We start from the raw sequence: 23,635 nt of genomic DNA, 5'->3' as shown, positions 1-23,635 counted from the left end.
CTAGTAGATCATCAAGGACCTCCTCCACCCGAGCCACGGCCTGTTCACCCTGTTACCATCTAGAAGATCATCAAGGACCTCCTCCACCCGAGCCACGGCCTGTTCATCCAACTACCATCTAGAAGATCATCAAGGACCTCCTCCACCCGAGCTACGGCCTGTTCACCCCTCTACCATCTAGAAGATCATCAAGGACCTTGGAGCCACGGCCTGTTCATCCTGCTACCATCTAGAAGATCATCAAGGACCTCCTCCACCCGAGCCACGGCCTGTTCACCCCTCTACCATCTAGAAGATCATCAAGGACCTCAGCCACCCGAGCCACAGCCTGTTCACCCTGCTACCATCTAGAAGGAGACAGTACAGGTGCATCAAAGCAGGGACCGAGAGACAGAGAAACAGCTTCTATCTCCAGGCCATCAGACTGTTAAACAGTCCCCCCTAGCCAGCCTCCGCCTAGTACCCTGCGCTGAACCTTAGTCAGGTTTTAATAGTCACAGTGGGTAGGTTTTTAATAGTCACAGCAGAAACAACATCCCCTTTACACTTCCTGATGAACTCAGTCACCGTGTCTGTGTTTACGCCAGTGCTGTTCTGAGAGGCAACCCAGAACATTATTATTTATTGAAGTAAACCTTTATTTTACCTTTATTTAACGAGGCAAGTCAGTTAATTAAGAACAAATTCTTCCTTACAATGACGGCCTACCCCAAGTTCAGGAGTAAAAATGTGCTTAACAAGTCACATAATAAGTTGCATGGACTCACTCTGTGTGCAATAATAGTGTTAAACATGAGTTTTGAATGACTACCTCATCTCTGTAGCCCACACAGACAATTATCTGTAAGGTCCCTCAGTCAAACAGTGAATTTCAAACACAGATTCAACCACAAAGACCAAGGAGGTTTTCCAATGCCTCACAAAGAAGGGCACCTTATTGGTAGATGGGTAAAAATAAAAAAAGCAAGTTCACTTTGGAGGCATTGGATGGTGTATCAATACACCCAGTCACTACAAAGATACAGGCGCCCTTCCTAAATCAGTTGCCGAGGAGGAAGGAAACCGCTCAGGGAGCTTAATGGCTTTGATAGGAGAGAACTGAGGATGGATCAACAACACTGTAGTTATTCCACCATTCTAACCTAATTGACAGAGTGAAAAGAAGGAAGCCTGTACAGAATAAAAAATATTTCAAAACATGCATCCTGTTTGCAATAAGGCACTAAAGCATTAATAGCAAAAAAAATGTGGCAAAGAAATACATTTTGTATCCTGAATACAAAGCGTTATGTTTGGAGCTAATCCAACACAAGAAATCACTGAGCACTACGAATACTTTGTGTATTATGGTTTTGGGATTACAATTCAGTTTTGTTGACATTATTCACAAAGTTCTTGGCATTGTCTGTTGTGAGAGATTTTTTTTTTTAATCTTTATTTAAACTAGTCAGTTAAGAAAAAAATCTTATTTTCAATGACGGACTAGGAACAGTGGGTTAACTGCCTTGTTCAGGGGCAGAACGACAGATTTTTACCTTGTCAGCTCGGGGGATTCGATCTAGCAACTTTTCAGTTACTAGTACAACACTCTAACCACTAGGCTACCTGCCTCCTCTAACCACTAGGCTACCTGCCTCTCTAACCAGTAGGCTACCTGCCTCCTCTAACCTCTAGGCTACCTGCCTCCTCTAACCACTAGGCTACCTGCCTCCTCTAACCACTAGGCTACCTGCCTCCTCTAACCACTAGGCTACCTGCCTCCTCTAACCACAAGGCTACCTGCCTCCTCTAACCACTAGGCTACCTGCCTCCTCTAACCACTAGGCTACTTGCCTCCTCTAACCACTAGGCTACCTGCCTCCTCTAACCACTAGGCTACCTGCCTCCTCTAACCACTAGGCTACCTGCCTCCTCTAACCACTAGGCTACCTGCCTCCTCTAACCACTAGGCTACCTGCCTCCTCTAACCACAAGGCTACCTGCCTCCTCTAACCACTAGGCTACCTGCCTCCTCTAACCACTAGGCTACTTGCCTCCTCTAACCACTAGGCTACCTGCCTCCTCTAACCACTAGGCTACCTGCCTCCTCTAACCACTAGGCTACCTGCCTCCTCTAACCACTAGGCTACCTGCCTCCTCTAACCACAAGGCTACCTGCCTCCTCTAACCACTAGGCTACCTGCCTCCTCTAACCACAAGGCTACCTGCCTCCTCTAACCACTAGGCTACCTGCCTCCTCTAACCACTAGGCTACCTGCCTCCTCTAACCACTAGGCTACCTGCCTCCTCTAACCACAAGGCTACCTGCCTCCTCTAACCACTAGGCTACCTGCCTCCTCTAACCACTAGGCTACTTGCCTCCTCTAACCACTAGGCTACCTGCCTCCTCTAACCACTAGGCTACCTGCCTCCTCTAACCACTAGGCTACCTGCCTCCTCTAACCACTAGGCTACCTGCCTCCTCTAACCACTAGGCTACCTGCCTCTCTAACCACTAGGCTACCTGCCTCCTCTAACCACTAGGCTACCTGCCTCCTCTAACCACTAGGCTACTTGCCTCCTCTAACCACTAGGCTACCTGCCTCCTCTAACCACTAGGCTACCTGCCTCCTCTAACCACTAGGCTACCTGCCTCCTCTACACACTAGGCTACCTGCCTCTTCTAACCACTAGGCTACCTGCCTCCTCTAACCAATATGTTATGGGTATGCTTGTCTTCAGCAACGACTAGGGAGTTTTTCAGGATAAAAACATATGTAATAGAGCTAAGCACAGACAGAGTCCTGGAGGAAAACCCTGGTTCAGTCTGCTTTCCACCAGACACTGGGAGATGAATTCACCTTTCAGCAGTACAATAACCTAAAACACAAGGCCAAATATACTCTGGTGTTGCTTACCCAACACAACACTGAATGTTCTTGAGTGGCTTAGTTACAGTTTTGACTTAAATCTACTTGAAAATCTATGTCAAGACTTGAAAATAGCTGTCAAGCAACGATCAACATTACCTGGTTTTATCTGGTTAAATAAAAAATATATAATGTACAAATATTGTGCAATCCAGGTGTTGAAAGCTCTTAGAGACTTACCCAGAAAGACGCACAGCTGTAAATCACTGCCAAAGTTGCTTCTACAAAGTATTAACTCAAGGGGTGTGAATACTTACTGTTTATAAATTAGATATTTCTGTATTTCACTTTCAATAAATCTGTAAACATTTCTTAAAACATGTTTTCACTTTGTCATAATGCTTGAAACAATTTGATACGTTTTGAATTCGGGCTGTAACACAACAAAATGTGGAATAAGTCAAGGTGTGTGAATACTTTCTGAAGACACTGCATCAACATATCAAGGTAAAGGACCAGTCAGACTGTAGTGAAGTACCAGACTGTAGTGAAGGATCAGACTGTGGTGAAGGACCAGACTGTGGTGAAGGACCAGACTGTGGTGAAGGACCAGACTGTGGTGAAGGACCAGACTGTAGTGAAGGACCAGACTGTGGTGAAGGACCAGACTGTGGTGAAGGACCAGACTGTAGTGAAGGGTCAGACTGTGGTGAAGGACCAGACTGTAGTGAAGGGTCAGACTGTGGTGAAGGACCAGACTGTAGTGAAGGACCAGACTGTGGTGAAGGACCAGACTGTAGTGAAGGACCAGACTGTGGTGAAGGACCAGACTGTGGTGAAGGACCAGACTGTGGTGAAGGACCAGACTGTGGTGAAGGACAAGACTGTGGTGAAGGACCAGACTGTAGTGAAGGGTCAGACTGTGTTGAAGAACCAGACTGTTGTGAGGGACCAGACTGTGGTGAAGGACCAGTCAGACTGTAGTGAAGGACCAGACTGTAGTGAAGGACCAGACTGTGGTGAAGGATCAGATTGTGGTGAAGGACCAGACTGTAGTGAAGGACCAGACTGTGGTGAAGTACCAGACTGTAGTGAAGGCCCAGACTGTAGTGAAGGACCAGACTGTGGTGAAGGACCAGACTGTGGTGAAACCCCAGACTGTGGTGAAGGACCAGACTGCAGTGAAGGACCAGTCAGACTGTAGTAAAGGACCAGACTGTAGTGAAGGACCAGACTGTGGTGAAGGACCAGACTGTGGTGAAACCCCAGACTGTGGTGAAGGACCAGACTGTAGTGAAGGACCAGTCAGACTGTAGTAAAGGACCAGACTGTAGTGAAGGACCAGACTGTGGTGAAGAACCAGACTGTGGTGAAGGACCAGTCAGACTGTGGTGAAGGACCAGACTGTGGTGAAGGACCAGACTGTGGTGAAGAACCAGACTGTGGTGAAGTACCAGACTGTGGTGAAGGACCAGACTGTGGTGAAGGACCAGACTGTGGTGAAGGACCAGAGTGACAGGAGACTCTATTCAAATCAAATCAAATGTATTTATATAGCCCTTCTTACATCAGCTGATATCTCAAAGTGCTGTACAGAAACCCAGCCTAAAACCCCAAACAGCAAGCAATGCAGGTGTAGAAGCACGGTGGCTAGGAAAAACTCCCTAGAAAGGCCAAAACCTAGGAAGAAACCTAGAGAGGAACCAGGCTATGAGGGGTGGCTAGGAAAAACTCCCCTAGAAAGGCCATAACCTAGGAAGAAACCTAGAGAGGAACCAGGCTATGAGGGGTGGCTAGGAAAAACTCCCTAGAAAGGCCAAAACCTAGGAAGAAACCTAGAGAGGAACCAGACTATGAGGGGTGGCCAGTCCTCTTCTGGCTGTGCCGGGTGGAGATTATAACAGAACATGGCCAAGATGTTCAAATGTTCATAAATGACCAGCAGGGTCAAATAATAATAATCATAGTAGTTGTCGAGGGTGCAACAAGTCAGTAACACAAGAGTAAGTGTCAGTTGGCTTTTTCAGAGCCGATCTTTGACTCTATTGATCTCATTATATTTTTACTATCCCAGAAGAGACTTGGATAAGTCCCAAAACGCCACCGTAGTCCTTCTACAGGGCACTACTTTAGACCAGAGCCTTATGGGTAAAAAAGGGTAGACTTCATTTCATTCAGACTTGATCTGCTACAACCAATGAGCCATGGGGGTTTAATGCCATGTCTATTGAAAAACGCTTAGCAGCAAACATGTGTTGGACACATCAAGATACGTCTGTTCTCTCAGCGGCTTTCTGAATAACTGACTGGATTAATAAATGATCGAACTGTCCCCATGTAGAGGGTCAGCGAATTGGGACCAGGCTGTGTTGGTCCTCTTGAGCCTTTGCCAGAATCTTGATGTCTCTCAGGTCCTCTCTACTGCATCGCCAAACAGAAAAATGTGTGTGTGTGTGTGTGTGTGTGTATCAAGCATTTCATAAATCACAAATCACGTTATACACAAATGTGACCGATATCCCTCTGGGTTGTAGTATTTATCTCTCCATCATGCTCTTACACACACACACACACACACACACACACACACACACACATGCGCACGCACATACCATGTTTTTATTGGATGGTCTTCCACGGAGACTGTGGTGAAGGACCAGACTGTGGTGAAGGACCAGACTGTAGTAAAGGACCAGACTGTAGTGAAGCCCCAGACTGTAGTGAAGGACCAGACTGTAGTAAAGGACCAGACTGTGATGAAGGACCAGACTGTGGTGAAGGACCAGACTGTAGTGAAAGACCAGACTGTAGTGAAGGACCAGACTGTAGTAAAAGACCAGACTGTAGTGAAGGACCAGACTGTAGTGAAGGACCAGACTGTGATGAAGGACCAGACTGTGGTGATGTACCAGACTGTAGTGAAGGCCCAGACTGTGGTGAAGTACAAGACTGTGGTGAAACCAGACTGTAGTGAAGAACCAGAGTGGTGAAAAACCAGTAAATCTCTGCTAGCCTCCTGTTTCTGAACCAATTTATGATTTGATTTGTGCTCTGGCTTTGAACACGCTTAGTGTCCTTGACACACAGTTTACCAGGGGAGAGATGGGAGACGGTGCCACTTACACTGCCAACTTTTTCAAGTTTTAAGTTTTATTGTCACACGCACAAGTCCAGTGAAACGCTTTTCTGCGTAATATCTTTCCCAATAATTCAGTAATCCATGTTCTTCCAATCTCACTGACTCGCACGAACTAGCCAGAGGTTGAGCAAGAGCCGTTTCGCAATTCATGGACTTTGGAAATTGGGAAGACGTGGAGTAATAAGCTTTGGGGAAAAAAAGGTATGTTGATAAACAGTAGAGTTCAGGTGACGAAGCACACTAAAATCAAATCAAATCAAATGTATTTATATAGCCCTTCGTACATCAGCTGATATCTCAAAGTGCTGTACAGAAACCCAGCCTAACATTGAGTTGTGAGACTCTGCTGTACACTAGTAAATGTTATTATTATAGACAGGTTGGTCGTTCAGCAACACATGTGACGTCGTGAGCAACTATGGAATCAAAACAGACAGGGTTTGCTGGGATTGTTGTAAGCTATATTTTGTATCCAATGTTGTGTTTCTGCCTATCCGTGTACAAGACGCAGACTCGGTCACAACTTTAAGTCTTTACTGAAGACTCATCTCTTCAGTAGGTCCTATGATCAGTGATCAGTGCGTTTTAGACTTTTGTTCCATATTTGGCCGGATCTGGTACCTCTCATGGGATCTGGTAACTCTCATGGGATCTGGTAACTCTCATGGGATCTGGTACCTCTCATGGGATCTGGTACCTCTCATGGGTTCTGGTAACTCTCATGGGTTCTGGTAACTCTCATGGGATCTGGTAACTCTCATGGGATCTGGTACCTCTCATGAGATCTGGTAACCTCTCATGGGATCTGGTAACCTCTCATGGGATCTGGTAACCTCTCATGGGATCTGGTAACTCTCATGAGATCTGGTAACTCTCATGAGATCTGGTACCTCTCATGGGTTCTGGTACCTCTCATGGGATCTGGTACCTCTCATGGGATCTGGTACCTCTCATGGGATCTGGTACCTCTCATGGGATCTGGTACCTCTCATGAGATCTGGTAACTCTCATGGGATCTGGTACCTCTCATGGGATCTGGTACCTCTCATGGGATCTGGTACCTCTCATGGGATCTGGTACCTCTCGTGAGATCTGGTACCTCTCGTGAGATCTGGTACCTCTCGTGGGATCTGGTACCTCTCGTGGGATCTGGTAACTCTCGTGGGATCTCGTAACTCTCGTGGGATCTGGTAACTCTCGTGGGACTTGGTAACTCTCGTGGGATCTGGTAACTCTCGTGGGATCTGGTACCTCTCATGGGTTCTGGTAACTCTCATGGGATCTGGTAACTCTCATGGGATCTGGTACCTCTCATGGGATCTGGTACCTCTCATGGGATCTGGTACCTCTCATGGGATCTGGTAACTCTCATGGGATCTGGTACCTCTCATGGGTTCTGGTAACTCTCATGGGATCTGGTAACTCTCATGGGATCTGGTAACTCTCATGGGATCTGGTACCTCTCATGGGATCTGGTACCTCTCATGGGATCTGGTAACTCTCATGGGATCTGGTACCTCTCATGGGTTCTGGTAACTCTCATGGGATCTGGTAACTCTCATGGGATCTGGTAACTCTCATGGGATCTGGTACCTCTCATGGGATCTGGTACCTCTCGTGGGATCTGGTAACTCTCGTGGGATCTGGTAACTCTCGTGGGATCTGGTACCTCTCGTGGGATCTGGTACCTCTCGTGGGATCTGGTAACTCTCGTGGGATCTGGTACCTCTCATGGGTTCTGGTAACTCTCATGGGATCTGGTAACTCTCATGGGATCTGGTAACTCTCATGGCATGAAAATATTTTTTTGCTGCTATGTACAAATTCCAGTAAAAATATGTTACAAAGTTCATTTGAGTTACCTTTTGGAAAAAATTGTGTTTGACCAGATATAACGTTATTTTACAGTAAACAAATAGACAACAGACCTTCAGAACGCTTATAGGGAAGGACATTTAACAAGCACAGCACTTACACAAATGACATGATGATTGGTTGAGAGAAATTGATATTAAAAAGATTGTGGTGGGGGCTGTTTCGTTAGACTTCTGTGCGGCTTTTGACATTATCGATCATCGTCTGCTGCTGGAACAAGTGATGTGTTATGGCTTTACATCCACTGCTACATGGGCTCCTGGGTGGTGCAGTGATCTAAAGCACTGCATCTCAGTGCTAGAGGTGTCGCTACAGAGCCTGGTTCGATTCCAGACTGTATCACAACCGGCCATGATTGGGAGTCCCATAGGGCGGCGCACAATTGGCCCAACGTCGTCCGGGGTAGGCCATCATTGTAAAATAACTAGTAAAATAAAAATATATAGATATTGTGGGAAAATAGTTACCTAACAGAACACAGAGGGTGTTCTTTAATGTATCAGGAATTCCCCAGGGCAGTTGTCTAGGCCCCTAACTTTTTTCAATCTTTACTAACAACATGCCACTGGCCTTGAGTAAAGCCAGTGTTTCTATGTATGCGGATTACTCAACAGTATACACGTCAGTTACTACAGTGACTGAAATGACAGTGTCGTGTCTTTGGCTATGCCGGATTAAGTGATATGACATGCTATTCTATAAAATCCTCTCTAATTAATATTACCTGATTGAGCTAATCATGTAAATGTAATTAACTAGAAAGTCGGGGCACCATGAAAGAGTGTTTATAGAGCCGTTATCTTCCGAATAAACTCTTAAAGACCTAGTAATATTTTACATCAATAGCAGTCAATATTAATCGTCACCTTATTTCAGTCTCATCTGAAAGTTGTAAATTCTTGGTTATCTTCACGAACCCTGGCTAACAAGTTGAATCAGCAATCCAAAATTGGGTTTAATTATTTATTTACTAAATACCTAACTAATCACACAGAATTACATATACACAGAATGCAAATTATGTCATACAGAAAACGCCCCTGGTGGATGGAGCCAACATGACGGCTGGTTACACAAAGGAAAGGGGGTTGGGTTTGAGTGAAAGAGCGGGAAGACTGAAGAACAAAGGGAGAAGCTCTGCTATCGTAAATACGGAATCTTATGCATTCTAAAATTACCGCTATTACGTTCTCCCCTCGGGTGAAGCTGGTCTGAGGAGGAGACGTAAATGCCTGGGCCTAACCACCCCTGGGCCTAAACACCCCTGGGCCTAACCACGCCTGGGCCTAACCACGCCTGGGCCTAAACACCCCTGGGCCTAACCACCCCTGGGCCTAACCACCCCTGGGCCTAACCACACCAGGTAAACCAGATGAAAGGAGAAGAAATGTGGGGTGTAATGAGCAAAAACAACCAGACCACAACCAGAACTCAATGTTAGCCCTCAGGGGGTGTTTAGTAAAGTAATTAAATAAACAATATAAAAACACCCATAAAGAATCAGTAAGAAAACCAAAAAAAACAACCACAACGAGGGAAGGTAAGAGAAGGGAATGTTTGGGATCGGGGTCCAAGTAATGAAAATAAACAAAAGATCCCTCCTATTCTACACACCTAATCCTTCCTAACACTCTAAATCCTAGCCCACTGTCCTACCTGGTTCCAAGAAAATACAAGGGTGACACCCGCCCGGCTAACCTAGTGTATAAAACAATGGGTTATCTACGTGGGAATGTACACCCATGGGCAGATCTACCTTTTCCCTTCTCCAGGACCTAGGTAGGGGGGGGGGGGAGTACATCAGGAGGACAGGCTGAAACACAAACAACGATAAATTAACACAAATCATCAAATAATCAAACAAAACAAGTGTCCTCTCTCTCTCTCCCTCTCTTTCTCTCTTCTCACACGGAAAACAGATATCCTCTCTTCAATCAGCTACAGCCACGCCCACCATCGTCAGCCGCAACTCGGTACACCTGTAATGCCTAGGACACAAACACACTAACATGGGAAAATGGGGAGCAAGAAAAACGTAACACGTAACAACCGCCCATTTGGAAAAGGAAAATGCAATAAATATTTACTCTGAGCTGCGCTTCGGTAGGTTGGTCGTAGATGCTGGCCGTGTTGGCCAACAGAGATCTTTCTCCTGTCTTATCCGGTGTCCTGTGTGAATTTAAGTATGCTCTCTCTAATTCTTTCTTTCTCTCTCTTTCTCTCTCTCTCTCTCTCTCTCGGAGGACCTGAGCCCTAGGACCATGCCTCAGGACTACCTGGTATGATGACTCCTTGCTGTCCCCAGTCCACCAGTCCACCTGGCCGTGCTGCTGCTCCAGTTTCAACTGTTCTGCCTGCGGTTATGGAACCCTGACCTGTTCACCGGACGTGCTACCTGTCCCAGACCTGCTGTTTTCAACTCTCTAGAGACAGCAGGAGCGGTAGAGATACTCTCAATCATCGGCTATGAAAAGCCAACTGACATTTACTCTTGAGGTGCTGACTTGTTGCACCCTCGACAACTACTATGATTATTATTATTTGACCATGCTGGTCATTTATGAACATTTGAACATTTTGGCCATGTTCTGTTATAATCTCCACCTGGCACAGCCAGAAGAGGACTGGCCACCCCTCATAGCCTGGTTCCTCTCTAAGTTTCTTCCTAGGTTTTGGCCTTTCTAGAGAGTTTTTCCTAGCCACTGTGCTTCTACACCTGCATTACTTGCTGTTTGGGGTTTTAGGCTGGGTTTCTGTACAGCACTTTGAGATATCAGCTGATGTAAGAAGGGCTATATAAAGAAATTTGATTTGATTTGATTCATGTCCTCAGAAGAATGTCACTGGTGGTAAATTGGAGACGTTGTAGTATCGTCGTTGTTTGTTAGACTGGATACGTCGTCCGTCCTTTCCTAGCCCACGTTGACAACGGCCGCTGCTAACTCAACGACTAGGAGGTATCACTTCTGTAGTGAATAAGAGTTCAAAGTTCATACCATTCGCAACCAAAGTTCACGCCGAGGTTGGCTTAGTTCTGTACTTATTATCTGAAGCCTTCTGTCATCGGACTGTCGCCCCAACGTACCCGGAACAGAAAGTTATTCGCCCTTTTAACGCAGAGGCTGCCGATCCCATAGAGGTTAACAATACCAATAAGGCAGGTCCTACAGGCCCTAGTTTTGTCTCACCTGGACTACTGTTCCGTCGTGTGGTCAGGTGCCACAAGGAAGGACTTAGGAAAAGTTACATTTGGCTCAGAACAGGACAGTGCGGCTGGCCCTTAAATGTATACGGAGAGATAACATTAATGATTTGCATGTCAAACTCTCATGCCAGTAGAATCAGCTTTAAAAAAAAAAACAGGTTTAAAATACAGCTTATGGAACAGCGGGGACTGTGAGGAAACACGCACACAGGTAGAGACACACCCATACGCACACTCACTCTACACACACGTACATTGGAATAGCGTTGTATTGTAGACATGTAGTGGTGTAATAATGTTATATGATGTACTGTTTTATCTCTTGTTCTATGTGTGATGTAAATGCCTTATTGTGTTTGGATCCAAGGAAGAGTAGCTGCTGCCTTGGCAGGGACTAATGGGGATCCATAATAAACCCCAGGACGATTAGCTGCTGCCTTGGCAGGAACTAATGGGGATCCATAATAAACCCCAGGGAGAGTAGCTGCTGCCTTGGCAGGGACTAATGGAGATCCATAATAAACCCCAGGAAGAGTAGCTGCTGCCTTGGCAGGAACTAACGGGGATCCATAATAAACCCCAGGAAGAGTAGCTGCTGCCTTGGCAGGAACTAACGGGGATCCATAATAAACCCCAGGAAGAGTAGCTGCTGCCTTGGCAGGAACTAACGGGGATCCATAATAAACCCCAGGAAGAGTAGCTGCTGCCTTGGCAGGAACTAACGGGGATCCATAATAAACCCCAGGAAGAGTAGCTGCTGCCTTGGCAGGAACTAACGGGGATCCATAATAAACCCCAGGAAGAGTAGCTGCTGTCTTGCCAGGAACTAATGGGGATCCATAATAAACCCCCAGGAAGAGTAGCTGCTGCCTTGGCAGGAACTAACGGGGATCCATAATAAACCCCAGGAAGAGTAGCTGCTACCTTGGCAGGAACTAATGGGGATCCATAATAAACCCCAGGAAGAGTAGCTGCTGCCTTGGCAAGAACTAATGGGGATCCATAATAAACCCCAGGAAGAGTAGCTGCTGCCTTGGCAGGAACTAATGGGGATCCTTACAAATACAAATACCTCTTAATTCTCCTGCCCCCTCAAAAAAAAAAAAAAAGTGAAAAAGTAGATTTTCAGTCTGGGCCTGATATTCTAGGAGTTAATTCGGGTTGGGCTGCCCAGGCTTATGGCTTGCGCAATACTGTAACCTACAGTGCATTAGGAAAGTATTCAGACCCTTAGGTTTTTTTCACCACATCGTTAAGTTACAGCCTTACTCTAAAATTGAATAAATCTTTTTTTCCATCTCATCTTCGAACACACAATACTGTCACACCCTGATCTGTTTCACCTGTCCTTGTGTTTGTCTCCACCCGCCTCCAGGTGTCGCCCATCTTCCCCATTATACCCTGTGTATTTATACCTGTGTTCTCTGTCTGTCTGTTGCCAGTTCGTCTTGTTTGTCAAGTCAACCAGCGTTTTGTGTCTCAGCTCCTGGTTTTTCCAGTCTTTTTTTCTCGCCCTCACAGTTTTAACCCTTGCCCTGTCCTGACCCTGAGCCTGCCTGCCTGACCAATCTGCCTGTCCCTGACCCTGAGCCTGCCTGCCTGACCAATCTGCCTGTCCCTGACCCTGAGCCCGCCTGCCTGTCCCTGACCCTGAGCCCGCCTGCCTGACCAATCTGCCTGTCCCTGACCCTGAGCCCACCTGCCTGACCAATCTGCCTGTCCCTGACCCTGAGCCCGCCTGCCTGACCAATCTGCCTGACCCTGACCCTGAGCCCGCCTGCCTGTCCCTGACCCTGAGCCTGCCTGCCGACTGGTACCGTTACCCCACCTCTGGTTTTCTGACCTCTGCCTGCCTTGACCTGTCTATTGCCTGCCCCTGTTTGGAACATTATACTATTGTTTATTCAACGTGGTCTGTACTTGGGTCTTCCCTTCATTCCTGATAGTGACCTGTCGTTTGCCTGTCCCCTGTTGTTACAATAAACATTGTTACATCACACAGTCTGTACTTGGGTCTTACCTTGATACCTGATAGTACGAACAGGCCATGACTGACCCAGCAGACTTGGACCAGCTCCACAACGCTATCTCCTCACAAGGAGGCACCATTGGTAGGCACGAGGAGTTGCTTCACGGTCTGATGGAAAGGTTCCAGGCCGTGACCGAACGTCAGGACCTAGCATTGGACGCATTGTGGGAGCAATCCCGTGGGTTGCCTACTAGGCAGCCTACCACGATGGTAACCTCCCAGCCCATCTGTAACCCGGCTGGTAGCAGCACCGTCACCCCGGTTTCCTGGGAACCCAGATTACCTCCCCCGGAGTGCTACGATGGAAATTTCAGAACCTTTCCGAGCTTTTCTCTCCCAGTGCTCCCTCGTTTTCGAGCTGCAGCCTTCTTTGTTCCCCTCGGACAGCTCGAAGAATGCGTACATTATTACACTGATGTCCGGGAGGGTACTCGACTGGGCCGCGGTGGTGTGGGAGCAACAATCCGCCATCTGCCTCGGTCTGGAGGCATTCGTGGCAGAGGTGAGAAAAGTTTTTGAGGCTCCGGTGTCCTGGAGAGAGGCTGCCCGGAAGTTACTCCAGCTTCGGCAGCACACCTTCAGTGTGACAGACTGTGCGGTGGAGTTCCACACGCTAGCAGTGGAGGGTGCCTGGAACCTGGAAGTGCTGTTCGACACGTTCCTGCACGGATTATCGGAGGAGGTAAAGGATAACCTGGCAGCCCGAGAACTACCGACGGATCTCGACTCACTCATTGCTTCAACCATCCGGCTCGATGGTCGGCTATGGGAACGTAGGAGGGAGAAGAGGTCTGATTGCGGTCCCGATCGTTCCCTCGGAGATCCCACCTTGCAGCTGGTGAACTCCGGAAGTCCCCGGCGTCTACATCCCCGAAAGGATCCAAGCTTACCCGAGTGCCTCCAAGAGCCTCCGGAGACTGACGATTCACCTCTTCCCAAGCCGATGCAGCTCGGCAGGGCTAGGCTGTCTCCAGCCGAATGCGTACGCAGACTTGAGACCCAGAGTTGTTTGTATTGCGGTACTGCCGGAGGAGGAGGGGGGGTGAGGAGGGAGAGGAAGGGGAAGGGGGAGCAAGTGGAGGAAGGGGGGAGGAGGAGGAGGAGGAGTGCTGATCTAGGATCAGGTCCCCCACTTGTCCATATAATCTTGTTCTTTATGCTCTATGCTTTGTGGACACAGGCTCAGCTGTTAGGTCTCAGCCAAGGTTACACAGTGGAAAAGACACAATCGTTTGTTCGATGAATTCTCTGATGGTTGACAAAGACAGTGTTTGAACCAGCTAGTCAGAGTTTGAGGCTTTTCTGAGGAGAGAAGAGAGAAACACTCTGACAGAACGCTGACAACACACTGATTGTCTGTCTGTCTGTCTGTCTGTCTGTCTGTCTGTCTGTCTGTCTCTGTCTGTCTGTCTGTCTGTCTGTCTGCCTCTCTGTCTGCCTCTCTGTCTGCCTCTCTGTCTGCCTATCTGTCTGCACGTCTGTCTGTCTGCCTCTCTGTCTGCCTCTCTGTCTGCCTCTCTGTCTGCACGTCTGTCTGTCTGTCTCTGTCTCTGTCTGTCTGCCTCTCTGTCTGCCTTTCTGTCTGCACGTCTGTCTGTCTGTCTGTCTGTCTGTCTGTCTGTCTGTCTGTCTGTCTCTGTCTGTCTGTCTGTCTGTCTGCCTCTCTGTCTGCCTCTCTGTCTGCCTCTCTGTCTGCCTATCTGTCTGCACGTCTGTCTGTCTGCCTCTCTGTCTGCCTCTCTGTCTGCCTCTCTGTCTGCACGTCTGTCTGTCTGTCTCTGTCTCTGTCTGTCTGCCTCTCTGTCTGCCTTTCTGTCTGCACGTCTGTCTGTCTGTCTGTCTGTCTGTCTGTCTGTCTGTCTGTCTGTCTGTCTGTCTGCCTCTCTGTCTGCCTCTCTGTCTGCCTCTCTGTCTGCCTCTCTGTCTGCCTATCTGTCTGCACGTCTGTCTGTCTGCCTCTCTGTCTGCCTCTCTGTCTGCCTCTCTGTCTGCACGTCTGTCTGTCTGTCTCTGTCTCTGTCTGTCTGCCTCTCTGTCTGCCTTTCTGTCTGCACGTCTGTCTGTCTGTCTGTCTGTCTGTCTGTCTGTCTGTCTGTCTGTCTGTCTGCGAATCTGTCTTTTATCAATTCAATTCAAGGGGCTTTATTGACATGGGAAACATATCTTAACATTGCCAAAGCAAGTAAAGTAGATAATAAACAAAAGTGAAATAAACAATAAAAATTAACAGTAAATATTACACTCACAGAAGTTCCAAAAGAATAAAGACATTTCAAATGTCATATTATGTCTATATACAGTGTAGTAATGATGTACAAATAGTTAAAGTACAAAAGGGAAAATAAATCAACATAAATATGGGTTGTATTTACAATGGTGTTTGTTCTTCACTGGTTGCCCTTTTCTTGTGGCAGCAGGTCACACATCTTGCTGCTGTAATGTCACACTGTGGTATTTCACCCAGTAGATATGGGAGTTTATCAAAATCGGGGTTTTCTAATTCTTTGTGGATCTGTGTAATCTGAGGGAAATATGTGTCTCTAATATGGTCATACATTTGGCAGGAGGTTAGGAAGTGCAGCTCAGTTTCCACCTCATATTGTGGGCAGTGTTGCACATAGCCTGTCTTCTCTTGAGAGCCATGTCTGCCTACGGTGGCCTTTCTCAATAGCAAGGCTATGCTCACTGAGTATGTACATAGTCAAAGCTTTCCTTAAGTTTGGGTCAGTCACAGTGGTCAGGTATTCTGCCACTGTGTCTCTGTGTTTAGGCCCAAATAGCATTCTAGTTTGCTCTGTTTTTTTGTTAATTCTTTCCAATGTGTCAAGTAATTATCTTTTTGTTTTCTCATGATTTGGTTGGGTCTAATTATGTTGCTGTCCTGGGGCTCTGTGGGATGTGTTTGTGTTTGTGAACAGAGCCCCAGGACCAGCTTGCTTAGGGGACTCTTCTCCAGGTTCATCTCTCTGTAGGTGATGGCTTTGTTGTGGAAGGTTTGGGAATCACTTCCTTTTAGGTGGTTGTAGAATTTAACGTCTCTTTTCTGGATGTTGATAATTAGCGGGTATCGGCCTAATTCTGCTCTACATGCATTATTTGGTGTTCTACGTTGTACACAGAGGATATTTTTGCAGAATTCTTCATGCAGAGTCTCAATTTGGTGTTTGTCCCATTTTGTGAATTCTTGGTGGGTGTCTGTCTGTCTGTCTGTCTGTCTGTCTGTCTGTCTGTCTGTCTGTCTGTCTGTCTGTCTGTCTGTCTGTCTGTCTGTCTGTCTGTCTGCGAGACTGTCTGTCTGTCTGTCTGTCTGTCTGTCTGTCTGTCTGTCTGTCTGTCTGACTGACTGTTTGTCTGTCTGCCTACATATCTGTCTGGCTGTCCAATCATGTTTGTTTTCTGTCATTAAAGTAAATCATTAAATCATGAATCAATCATTAAAGTAAAAACACAGTTTCAGATAATCCTGATTTTTGTTTTCAGACTTCCTCAATCGCTCTCTCTTCTGTTGTGTGTCAGTGTAGTGCAGGCAAACTCCCCCTGGAGGAGAGGGAGGAGGAGGGAGAAGGAGATGACATGGACACACACACACGGCAGTGGATGGCATGGGGACACTGTTCCCCTTGTGCCAGGCCAGATTGTGGTTCAGATTGTGTCAGAGGGCTCGGCCGGGCCAGATTGTGGTTCAGATTGCGCCAGGGGGCTCGGCCAGGTCAGTGTGTGGTTCAGATTGCGCCAGGGGGCTCGGCCGGGCCGGACTTGCGCCAGGTGTGTAAGTGTGTGTGTGTGTGCATGTGTGTGTGTGTGTGTTTGCCAGACCGCTTGGGTTGGCTGGTGCAGTGCAAGGTTAAATCCACCATGACTGGGCTGATCTGGGCCGTGACTGGGCTGTGACTGGGCTGATCTGGGCTGTGACTGGGCTGTGACTGGGCTGTGACTGGGCTGTGACTGGGCTGATCTGGGCTGTGACTGGGCTGATCTGGGCCGTGACTGGGCTGATCTGGGCCGTGACTGGGCTGACCTGGGCCGTGACTGGGCTGATCTGGGCCGTGACTGGGCTGATCTGGGCTGTGACTGGGCTGATCTGGGCTGTGACTGGGCTGATCTGGGCTGATCTGGACTGTGACTGGGCTGATCTGGGCTGTGACTGGGCTGTGACTGGGCTGATCTGGGCTGTGACTGGGCTGATCTGGGCTGTGACTGGGCTGTGACTGGGCTCATCTGGGCTGATCTGGGCTGTGACTGGGCTGATCTGGGCTGTGACTGGGCTGATCTGGGCTGATCTGGGCTGTGACTGGGCTGATCTGGGCTGTGACTGGGCTGTGACTGGGCTGTGACTGGGCTGATCTGGGCTGATCTGGGCTGTGACTGGGCTGATCTGGGCTGATCTGATTCTAGGATAGAGGCTATACCAGGCTATACCAGGCTATACCAGGCTATACTGAGCTGTGTTCTAGGATAGAGGTTATACCAGGCTATACCAGGCTATACCAGGCTATGCTGAGCTGTGCTCTAGGATATAGGCTATACCAGGCTATACCAGGCTATACCAAGGCTATACTGAGCTGTGCTCTAGGATAGAGGCTATTCCAGGCTATACCAGGCTATACCAAGGCTATACTGAGCTGTGTTCTAGGATAGAGGTTATACCAGGCTATACCAGGCTATACCAGGCTATGCTGAACTGTGTTCTATGATAGAGGTTATACCAGGCTATACCAGGCTATACCAGGCTATGCTGAACTGTGTTCTAGGATAGAGGCTTTACCAGGCTATACCAGGCTATACCAGGCTATGCTGAACTGTGTTCTAGGATAGAGGTTATACCAGGCTATACCAGGCTATACCAGGCTATGCTGAGCTGTGTTCTAGGATAGAGGTTATACCAGGCTATACTAGGTTATACCAGGTTATACCAGGCTATACTGAGCTGTGCTCTAGGATAGAGGTTATACCAGGCTATACCAGGCTATACCAGGCTATACCAGGCTATGCTGAGCTGTGCTCTAGGAAAGAGGCTATACCAGGCTATACCAGGCTATACTGAGCTGTGTTCTAGGATAGACGTTATACCAGGCTATACCAGGTTATACTGAACTGTGTTCTAGGATAGAGGTTATAGCAGGCTATACCAGGCTATACCAGGCTATACTGAGCTGTGTTCTAGCATAGAGGTTATACCAGGCTATACCGAGCTGTGTTCTAGGATAGAGGTTATACCAGGCTATACCAGGCTATACCAGGCTATGCTGAGCTGTGTTCGAGGATATAGGTTATACCAGGCTATACCAGGCTATACCAGGCTATGCTGAGCTGTGCTCTAGGATAGAGGTTATACCAGGCTATACAAGGCTATACCAGGCTATACCAGGCTATACCAGGCTATGCTGAGCTGTGCTCTAGGATAGAGGTTATACCAGGCTATACCAGGCTATACTGAGCTGTGCTCTAGGATAGAGGCTATACCAGGCTATACCAGGCTATACCAAGGCTATGCTGAGCTGTGCTCTAGGATATAGGTTATACCAGGCTATACCAGGCTATACCAGGCTATACTGAGCTGTGTTCTAGGATAGAGGTTATACCAGGCTATACCAGGCTATACCAGGCTATACCAGGCTATACTGAGCTGTGTTCTAGGATAGAGGCTATACCAGGCTATACCAGGCTATACCAGGCTATACCAGGCTATACCAGGCTATACCAGGCTATACTGAGCTGTGTTCTAGGATAGAGGCTATACCAGGCTATACCAGGCTATACCAGGCTATACCAGGCTATACCAGGCTATACTGAGCTGTGTTCTAGGATAGAGGTTATACCAGGCTATGCTGAACTGTGTTATAGGATAGAGGCTATACCAGGCTATACCAGGCTATACCAGGCTATACCAGGCTATGCTGAGCTGTGTTCTAGGATAGAGGCTATACCAGGCTATACCAGGCTATACCAGGCTATGCTGAGCTGTACTCTAGGATAGAGGCTATGCCAGGCTATACCAGGCTATACTGAGCTGTGCTCTAGGATAGAGGCTATACCAGGCTATACCAGGCTATACCAGGCTATACCAGGCTATACCAGGCTATACCAGGCTATACCAGGCTATACCAGGCTATACCAGGCTATATTTTATTTTATTTTTATTTTTATTTCACCTTTATTTAACCAGGTAGGCAAGTTGAGAACAAGTTCTCATTTACAATTGCGACCTGGCCAAGATAAAGCAAAGCAGTTCGACAACATACAACAACACAGAGTTACACATGGAATAAAACAACATACAATCAATGATGCAGTAGAAAAAAATAAGACTATATACAATGTGAGCAAATGATGTGAGATAATGGAGGTAAAGGCAAAAAAATGCCATGGTGGCAAAGTAAATAAAGTATGGCAAGAAAAACACTGGAATGGTAGATTTGTAGTTTGAAGAAAGTTAAAAGTTAAAATATAAATAATATGGTGCAAAGGAGCAAAATAAATAAAATAAATAAATACAGTAGGGGAAAAGGTAGTAGTTTGGGCTCAATTAAAGATGGGCTATGTACAGGTGCAGAGATCTGTGAGCTGCTCTGACAGCTGGTGCTTAAAGCTAGTGAGGGAGATAAGTGTTTCCAGTTTTAGAGATTTTTGTAGTTCGTTCCAGTCATTGGCAGCTGAGAACTGGAAGGAGAGACGACCAAAGGAGGAGTTGGCTTTAGGGGTGACCAGAGAGATATACCTGCTGGAGCGCGTGCTACAGGTGGGTGCTGCTATGGTGACCAGTGAGCGGAGATAAGGGGGGACTTTACCTAGCAGGGTCTTGTAGATGACCTGGAGCCAATGTGTTTGGCGACGATTATGAAGTGAAGGCCAGCCAACGAGAGCATACAGGTCGCAGTGGTGGGTTGTATATGGGGCTTTGGTGACAAAACGGATGGCACTGTGATAGACTGCATCCAGCTTGTTGAGTAGGGTATTGGAGGCTATTTTGTAAATGACATCGCCGAAGTCGAGGATTGGTAGGATGGTCAGTTTTACGAGGGTATGTTTGGCAGCATGAGTGAAGGATGCTTTGTTGCGAAATAGGAAGCCAATTCTAGATTTCACTTTGGATTGGAGATGATTGATGTGAGTCTGGAAGGAGAGTTTACAGTCTAACCAGACACCTAGATATTTGTAGTTGTCCACAAATTCTAAGTTAGAACCGGCGGGCAGGTGCAGGCAGCGATCGGTTGAAGAGCATGCATTTAGTTTTACTTGTGTTTAGGAGCAGTTGGAGACCACGGAAGGAGAGTTGAATGGCATTGAAGCTCGTCTGGAGGGTTGTTAACACAGTGTCCAAAGAAGGGCCAGAAGTATACAGAATGGTGTCGTCTGCGTAGAGGTGGATCAGAGATTCACCAGCAGCAAGAGCGACATCATTTATGTATACAGAGAAAAGAGTTGGCCCAAGAATTGAACCCTGTGGTACCCCCATAGAGACTGCCAGAGGTCCAGACAGTAGGCCCTCCGATTTGACACACTGAACTCTGTCAGAGAAGTAGTTGGTGAACCAGGCGACGCAATCGTTTGAGAAACCAAGGCTACTAAGTCTGCCGATGAGGATGTGGTGATTAACAGAGTCAAAAGCTTTGGCCAGGTCAATGAATACGGCAGCACAGTAATGTTTCTTATCGATGGCGGTTACGATGTCGTTTAGGACCTTGAGCGTGGCTGAGGTGCACCCATGACCAGCTCTGAAACCAGATTGCATAGCGGAGAGGGTGCGGTGGGATTCAAAATAGTTGGTAATCTGTTTGTTGACTTGGCTTTCGAAGACCTTAGAAAGGCAGGGTAGGATGGATATAGGTCTGTAGCAATTTGGGTCAAGAGTGTCACCTCCTTTGAAGAGGGGGATGACAGCAGCTGCTTTCCAATCTATGGGAATCTCAGACGACACGAAAGAGAGGTTGAACAGGCTAGTAATAGGGGTTGCAATAATTTCGGCAGATAATTTTAGAAAGAAAGGGTCCAGATTGTCAAGCCCAGCTGATTTGTAGGGGTCCAGATTTTGCAGCTCTTTCAGAACATCAGCTGAATGGATTTGGGAGAAGGAGAAATGGGGGAGGCTTGGGCGAGTAGCTGTGGGGGGTGCAGTGCTGTTGAATGCAGTAGGGGTAGTTAGGTGGAAAGCATGGCCAGCCGTAGAAAAATGCTTATTGAAATTCTCAATTATAGTGGGCTTATCGGTGGTGACAGAGTTTCCTATCCTCAGTGCAGTGGGCAGTTGGGAGGAGGTGTTCTTATTCTCCATGGACTTTACAATGTCCCAGAACTTTTTAGAGTTGGAGTTGCACGAAGCAAATTTCTGTTTGAAAAACAGGTTATACCAGGTTATACCAGGCTATACCAGGCTATACTGAGCTGTGTTCTAGGATAGAGGTTATACTAGACTATACCAGGCTATACCAGGCTATACTGAGCTGTGTTCTAGGATAGAGGCTATTCCAGGCTATACCAGGTTATACCAGGCCATGCTGAGCTGTGTTCTAGGATAGAGGTTATACTAGACTATACTGACCTACGCTTGGCTATTCATTTATACTATGAACTCGGTGCCATGCTATACGCTAGGAACATGGTGGGGGATAGTAGGTATTAAGGACCATATGTAACCGGGCTGTCCTGGGCAAGGATCCAATGTAACCGGGCTGTCCTGGGCTAGGATCCAATGTAACCGGGCTGTCCTGGGCAAGGATCCAATTTAACCGGGCTGTCCTGGGCAAGGATCCAATGTAACCGGGCTGTCCTGGGCAAGGATCCAATGTAACCGGGCTGTCCTGGGCAAGGATCCAATGTAACCGGACTGTCCTGGGCAAGGATCCAATGAAACCGGGCTGTCCTGGGCAAGGATCCAATGTAACCGGGCTGTCCTGGGCAAGGATCCAATGTAACCGGGCTGTCCTGGGCAAGGATCCAATGTAACCAGGCTGTCCTGGGCAAGGATCCAATGTAACCGGGCTGTCCTGGGCAATAGGCTAGGTTATACAAGGCCGTGTTAAATGGGTTATACCTAGGCTATAGTTCCTTCCTCTAAGCAGCAAATCAAATCAAAATCATATTTTATTTGTCACATTTACCGTGAAATGCTGAATACAACAGGTGTTGACCTTACCGTGAAATGCTGAATACAACAGGTGTTGACCTTACCGTGAAATGCTGAATACAACAGGTGTTGACCTTACCGTGAAATGCTGAATACAACAGGTTTAGACCTTACCGTGAAATGCTGAATACAACAGGTGTTGACCTTACCGTGAAATGCTGAATACAACAGGTGTAGTAGACCTTACAGTGAAATGCTTACTTTACAAGCCCTTAACCAACAACGCAGTTCAAGAAATAGATTTAAGAAAATATTTACTAAATATACTAAAGTAAAACATTTTTATAAAAAAGTAACACAAGCAAATTACATAACAATGTGGAGGCTATATACAGGGTGTTACGGTACAGAGTTAATGTGGAGGCTATATACAGGGTGTTACGGTACAGAGTCAATGTGGAGGCTATATACAGGGTGTTACGGTACAGAGTCAATGTGGAGGCTATATACAGGGTGTTACGGTACAGAGTCAATGTGGAGGCTATATACAGGGTGTTACGGTACAGAGTCAATGTGGAGGCTATATACAGGGTGTTACGGTACAGAGTCAATGTGGAGGCTATATACAGGGTGTTACGGTACAGAGTCAATATGGAGGCTATATACAGGGGGTACCGGTACAGAGTCAATGTGGAGGCTATATACAGGGGGTACCGGTACAGAGTCAATGTGGAGGCTATATACAGGGGGTACCGGTACAGAGTCAATGTGGAGGCTATATACAGGGTGTTACGGTACAGAGTCAATGTGGAGGCTATATACAGGGTGTTACGGTACAGAGTCAATGTGGAGGCTATATACAGGGTGTTACGGTACAGAGTCAATGTGGAGGCTATATACAGGGTGTTACGGTACAGAGTCAATGTGGAGGCTATATACAGGGTGTTACGGTACAGAGTCAATGTGGAGGCTATATACAGGGGGTACTGGTACAGAGTCAATGTGGAGACTATATACAGGGTGTTACGGTACAGAGTCAATGTGGAGGCTATATACAGGGTGTTACGGTACAGAGTCAATGTGGAGACTATATACAGGGTGTTACGGTACAGAGTCAATGTGAAGGCTATATACAGGTGGCACCGGTACAGAGTCAATGTGGAGGCTATATACAGGGTGTTACGGTACAGAGTCAATGTGGAGGCTATATACAGGGGGTACCGGTACAGAGTCAATGTGGAGACTATATACAGGGGGTACCGGTACAGAGTCAATGTGGAGACTATATACAGGGGGTACCGGTACAGAGTCAATGTGGAGGCTATATACAGGGGGTACCGGTACAGAGTCAATGTGGAGGCTATATACAGGGGTACCGGTACAGAGTCAATGTGGAGGCTATATACAGGGTGTTACGGTACAGAGTCAATGTGGAGGCTATATACAGGGTGTTACGGTACAGAGTCAATGTGGA

The sequence above is a fragment of the Salmo trutta genome, chromosome 12 (genome assembly GCF_901001165.1).
Source record: "Salmo trutta chromosome 12, fSalTru1.1, whole genome shotgun sequence".
Taxonomy (NCBI): Eukaryota; Metazoa; Chordata; class Actinopteri; order Salmoniformes; family Salmonidae; genus Salmo; species Salmo trutta.
The sequence above is the reverse complement of the archived record's forward strand: the minus strand, read 5'-3'. Positions refer to the sequence as shown.